The sequence below is a fragment of the Octopus bimaculoides genome, chromosome 5, assembly GCF_001194135.2.
Source record: "Octopus bimaculoides isolate UCB-OBI-ISO-001 chromosome 5, ASM119413v2, whole genome shotgun sequence".
Classification (NCBI taxonomy): domain Eukaryota; kingdom Metazoa; phylum Mollusca; class Cephalopoda; order Octopoda; family Octopodidae; genus Octopus; species Octopus bimaculoides.
In genome coordinates this window covers 51,072,481-51,078,942 of record NC_068985.1, presented here as the reverse complement: position 1 = coordinate 51,078,942, position 6,462 = coordinate 51,072,481, and the positions used below count along the sequence as shown (strand labels likewise).

Here is a 6,462-nt window from a genome sequence, read left to right as displayed (position 1 = left end):
GCAGAGTTCAAGGTCAATCTGTGCCATGCAGCTTTACTCTGCGTGCTTTAGCTTCGTTACTATGGCAACAGTCCAGATACTTATTGATCAGACCACGTATATATCTATATGCGAGTGTCTTTGTGTCTGTGTTTGTCCATCACCACCACTTGATAGCAAGTGTAGCGTGTTCACGTCTCTGTAACATAGCGGTTCGGCAAAGAGAGCCAATACAAGAAGTATCAGGCTTTAAAAAAGAAAAAAACGTACTGGGGTCCAGTCGTTTGACTAAAATTCTTCAAGGAAGTGACCCAGCATGGCCGCAGGTTAATGGCTGAAACTAGTAAAAATAAGAGGACAGGTGTTTACGTGTACTTGTCTCCAAATGGTGCCAGTAGCACAATAATTTTCCTACCTTTCTCAGCAGATGAGATACTTAGACTAATGAAAAGAGAGAACACAATAATGACCTGAGAAATTTGCATAAATGCAAAGTAAAGGAGCTAAGAGAAATAAATCAGGAGCATATATTTGCATATGTTTGAACAACTATAATGAATAAGGGTTTATTAAATCATATACAAGATAAAATTTTTGCTTACTCTTGTTTGTTTTTGTTGTCCATATACATACCATTAACTACTCTGAGTTATTTCTCTTTGCTAATTTATATTTAATTGATAAATAGTATGACAGAAAGAACGTGATCGTTGATGTATTATAAATGTCCGCTTGTTTGTACCATGTGTTAGTGTAAGTGAAAGATGAGACAAAGAAGAGGCAGAGGGAGAGAGGGAGAGAGAGAAAGGTAACAACAAAGAGTATCAAATGGAAAAAACAGTAGTGAAAGAAGAAAAAGAATGATACAGAGAGAGAGAGAGAGAGAGAACACAGAGTATGAGGGAACAACAAACAAAGAGTGTGAGTAGTGATGAATAGAGGCGGATGGAAAGAGAAAGAAAGAAAGAAGAGAGAGAAAGATCGAGAAAGAGGAAGGGTGAGAGAGAGAAGGATCTAGAAAGATCGAGAAAGAGGAAGGGTGAGAGAGAGAGAGAAATTGGGTGTGAAACTATGTGAGAGAGAGAGAGGGGTGTTGTTGTTATATCTTTAAACTGATGCGCATGCTCATGTTTATATAGCTGTATATATATATATATGGTGTTCGGAAGTGTACGTGTCTTTGGAAATATTTCCTGCTTTACGAAATAATATTTGCTGAAGTAGAAATTTATACAAATATTATTCAGTCTAGAGAGTCAGTAGTAACTTTTCATTCAGGGAAAACACAAGCAATTTTCAGCTTGTGGATTCCCAAAGTATTAACTTGTGCTTCCGTTGGTCAGCTATCTCGCCTATTTCAACACGACGCCTTTACTTCGTCGCTACCCAGATTTCATGTCGCTACTCCGTGCTTACAAACAGCTCTTTTATCTCTCTCGTCCTTTCTCACTGATGGGACGATATCAGCGTATTCTATTGCTACTACAGTCGAAAGGAATTTCAGAGCTTCCTGAAAACAAAATAATTCCTTCATCTTTGAAAAGAGACTATTTTTAAAAAGGACGTAACCATAACAAGCATACAAGATTGGTGTCCCCGCCTACTTTTTGGCTGGCAAGCAAGCAGTTTATATATCAAGCAGGCTATGGGCGCAACACTGCTTCAAGTCGAGACCTTCGCAGAGAAAAATAGCAAACCAGCCAGAGTTTTGATTGTCGTGAAGTCTTCGATATTGTGTCTGTAGACACCAGGAACGGTTTTTCTTCCACTCTTTGTTGTTATTATTAAAAAAATTTTTAAATACAAAAGAAAAGAAAGGAAAACGACACAATTATTTTCTGTTCGTCCTTGACATTAATCAACTTCGAGGATTTTGTTGTTAATCAAAAATAGTATTGTACAAATCTTCCGATCGTAATATCAAGGTCGACCTCTTCAATATCCGAAAAACTGTTTACTTAGCAAGAAATAAAAGAGAAAATCATTTTAAGGACATCATTTAACTTCCTATTCAAGGCTACTGCTAGTGATTTCTCCTGCGGCTGCGTTTAGGACTCCATTCGTAAGTGTCATGTTTTGTTATGTTCAAATCCTGCTGAGATCAGTTTTATCTTTCATCTTTCCGGGGTCGATAAAATAAAGTGATAGTCTAGTACAGCGGTTGAGGTAATCAATTAAACTGTTCCGAAAATTTCTGGCTTTGTGCCAGAGATTCGTTATGAAATAATGTTGGAAAACATTTCGTGCAGGTATTCGCATAGCTGTGTTGTTAAAAAGCTCGCTTAGCAAATACGTGGTTACGGGTTCGATCCTACTGCATGAAACCCTAGGCAAGTGCTTTCTACTATTGCTTGGGATTGACAAATACATAATAAAATTCAGTTAATGGAAACCGCCAGGAAGTTTGTCGTTTCCATAACAACCCTTACTGGGGTTAACTAAAACAAAACTGTTTTTCTAGTCATTTGCCTACTTACCTATTAGGTTATTGGGTCGGGTAAGTAGGCGGTTAAGGGCTTTTAGACCTGTAGTCCAAAGGTTTGGAACCTCAGAGATGAATACGTTCGCTCACTCAATCAGATTGAGAAGCATACGTGTGTGTTGTATATCAAATTTTGTGCACGAAAACCACACTACCTTTATTCCTTTCATAACATTATTTATACTCGATTATTGTATTATCTCCACCTGTTTCTACTGAATATAAATTCCTCGCATCATAGAAAGCAGATCCAGGACTGACCAATTTGGTTAATACAATTTTAAAATTTTCTTTTTCGTAAACCTTTTTTTTCTTTTAAATCGGGTTTGTGAACTTTCAGTCCAGTGAGGTGTCTTCGAGGAGAAATGCCTAAGATATTTCATCTTAACTTATTTTGAGTTCACTTCACGTCGATTTCAAATGCTGTTTCCATTGTTCCTTGAGTGATAACAGTAGTAGTAGTAGTAGTAATAACAACAACAACATTATTGCTGATGATTACTGGTAAATACTGAATTTGATTTAAATAGCCCTACTAATTTCTCAGAAAATGAATTTTGTTGTTTAATAAACAAAGTATGTAATGTTAAAAAAAAAATGTTTGTTCGTCAGCATCTTTCATTCCGTCTAATCTTACGACGTAATAAGAAACCAAAATCTGTTTTGCTGTTCAGTTATGAATGAATTCTCTTGTTTGGTCATGTCATATATATATATATATATATATAATCGACATGCTTTGCAATTTCTCTTTGTTCAGAATAGTTCAACCACCTAGAATAAAATGCAAATTTATTCCTTATGCAACATTTATTTGGTTTGGTGAGACCATTAACACCCTTCATTCATTATGTCATCTGGAGAAGGGACGGTTTTTTGGGTCTGTTTTTACTAGCTGATGTTGGTAAAACAAACTCAACCCAGTTAAAGGTCTGAATAGACATTATGAAATTATTTCTTAGAATATTACATCAGTAAATCTAAAGACTTAGTCTTTGGAAATGTGATACTATAAACATCAATATAATAATGATTTTTTTTTTCAATGATGCAATAATTTACATTATAATAAACATAACTTTGTAATTGTTTTGCTGCAGGACAGCTATAATTGAATCGGTGGACGACAGTGCGTTCCAACCGTGACCATCTCATCATTTTAGGACTATATTGTATAAGCCATTTTCTTTTAGAACAGTAGGGAAGTGATTTAAGGGAGTTTGGCTAATATTTCTAGCAGGGTTGAGCGATCATTTAGAGGTTGCCTTGCTGGCTCATGTTTTCAATCTTTGCCATGCTAGTACCCGAAACGATTACAAGTGCAATATAATTTGCGTCGAATTCTATCGATTAATAACTAACTTGGTTGCTAATTCTGTTTTTAATTAATTGCAAACGTTAATCTTCATGGTTGCAATTATTTAGATACCAATCACGTTGCCCACCCACTTTGTTTTGCTACTCATAAATATTTTCATTGAGAGCCAAAGTACAAATATGTCAAAAGATACTTTCATTGCTGTTTTGAAAGCAGTATCTCTAATTCATGCTAGATCGTTTTTGTTTTTTTTTGTTGATTTTTTTTTCCTTTTCCATATTAATTTTACAGAAGTTTTAAAAGGCATTGTTTGGTCATTTCTTCATTTAGCTTTAAGAAGCGATTGCAAATAAAATGAAATTATACATATATTGTCCTTAGGAAACACACGTGTTGTTATTTAGTTATTATTTCTTCCACCTACTTATTGCGAAAAAAGTAAATTGTTGATCAGATTAGATGCGTTTAGTTACGACAAATTTAGACAATTTTGAATATGAGGAAGGTGGGGAGAGTTGCTATTGTTTATCTAATTATTCGACATTGGATTTTGATTATTCAACGGATTTTTGGGCGATTGCCTGAATCAACTTTATATGTATTATTTATGATCATTAAGCAGAAAGCATCAATTTGATGATGGTAATTAAAATTTTAAAAATATAAAAACTCGCTTTCAAGGCTTAAACTGAGGACAATTTAATAAGCTGCTTAGATATTTTATGGGGTTTGGCTGACAATTTTTTTAATTAACAAGCATTACCGGAGAACTTTCATCTTATTCTTCCAAATCTTTGTCAAAACTGTATTGAAACTATTTGTGGGGAATTTTAGATATTGTGAATCAACAACAGTGCTCATTATGCTTTAAAGTTAATTGATGCACACAACTTGTATCTGTTGTTTTGCTCTACTCCTGCACAACTTCTGTTATTATTTAGCTTCATTCTTACACAACTTTTATTCGTTGCTGTTTAGCCAGTCATAGATTCCAGTAAGCAAACCTATGATCGAAAAATATTCCAATCATGGCTATCCTGTCTTTATTTCAATGTATCTAACACGTTCCTTCTTTGCAAAAGATGTATGGCTCCACCAGGCTGTAACTGCTCCCGGACAAACGAAAGTTGATACATAAGTACAAAATAATATCTTATGGTTCACTGATATTGCGAGTAGAGTTCGTAGTGACGATTTGTTTTGTTCTGTTATGCACTTTGTATACAATCTGTGTCTGCATATTGATTTGTCAAGCACGTGTGTCTACTTGCTACTACCCGTCAGCTAACTACTCAGTTCGCTTTATATGGTTAGAAAACATTTTCACACGTATCGCTGCATTTCCCTCGAGCTGTCTCCGACACTGTTTATTTACTTCAGATCTTCTGCTGACAAGTAAAGTGGTGAGTATTTTTGGTGCAGAACTGTTGCCAAATACCATTACATACTTAAGTTTCACAAATAGCATTTACTTGTTGGATTTGTTGTTGAGGAAGGTATGAACACCACAACTTCCCCGTGTCTTGTAGCTAAGGCATAATATTAGATTGTATCATCACTTTTTTTTTCTTTTTTTTGCAAAGATGTTTTCTTTTTATTCTCAGAACAAAATACAAGTCAGGTTGTTTGGTTTTGATGTGATCATTTAGCAGATATTTGGATTATTGCCTAAACTAACTATTATTTTTATTTTGCTCTTTAAGTAGAAAGTATCAATTTGATGGCAGTAATTAGATTTTAAAAAAACCCAACAAAACTCGTTCTGGATGTTTTTAAATGGAGGGCAATTTAAATAAACTAGTGTTTAGATAGCTCACTTCTTCAGTTGTAGTTTCCATGTGGATCAACAACAGTGCGTTACACATCGCTATAAGTAATTTTGTTTGTGTCTTAGGAGTTTGAATTATATATCATAAGTGTCGTGAACCCAGAGCCATGAGAAGAGGAATTTAAGTTTTAATACTTATAATTGTGTAGTGGGAGGGACGTGAAGCATATGTTCGTAAACGAGTGTGTTTGCTGGCATACATATTTTGAGGAATAGTCGCTTTGATTACAACTTTGCTCTATTGAAGAAACATATTTAATTCTATGTTGTTGTTTTTTTTTTATAATTACACAAACATAGACGGTTAGTTGTAGCTGGTTTTCTGTTGTTATTTCGTGACATCACCCACCCCAGTCCTTTCGTCTACTGAAAATAAAAACTGCATGTATCCTGGCTGCTGCCACCCAGATCTTTTAATACTTGTTATTGTAAATAGAAAGTTTTTAACGGCTTGTATTTTTCCGTGTTGACTGGCTGGTAGACGCCACATGTCGAAGGCTGGGGTGAGTAGTATCAATGTTCTCCGGTCCTCCTACTCCCGAGCCCATCTTATAGCACTTTCATAAATGTTTTATTTCCAAACTAAAGAAATTAGTCTTTGCTTCACAATTACACACGCTCGCGCGAGGGATACTGAAAAGTTCCTGGCTTTGGGTAAAAGAAAATACGGGAGGATCAGTTAATTATGATTTTATTGAACATATTCCTCTATGATTCACACACTTATTGCAGCGGTCCTTCAGTTTTTCTAAGCACTGTAAAAGAGCTCGAAAGTTTGGGCCGCCAACCAGGCTTTTCGCGACACCCTTAAAGCCAGGAACTTTTCAGCAGCCACTCGTGTGTGTGTGTGTGTGT

General features: G+C 35.4%; 1 protein-coding gene across 2 annotated transcripts in view; it reads left to right on the top strand.

The window, feature by feature from the left end:
• The first annotated feature begins 1,105 nt into the window (after positions 1-1,105).
• The window catches only part of LOC106875963 (eukaryotic elongation factor 2 kinase), a 37,930-nt gene continuing 32,573 nt past the window's right edge, over positions 1,106-6,462 (top strand). The window contains exon 1 of one of the 2 annotated variants that reach the window (XM_014924302.2): positions 1,106-2,041. The gene's annotated coding sequence lies outside the window, so the exon portion shown is untranslated. Of the gene's footprint in view, positions 2,042-5,031; positions 5,183-6,462 lie in introns of those variants that run through there. The other variant, XM_014924303.2, reaches the window with a different exon arrangement.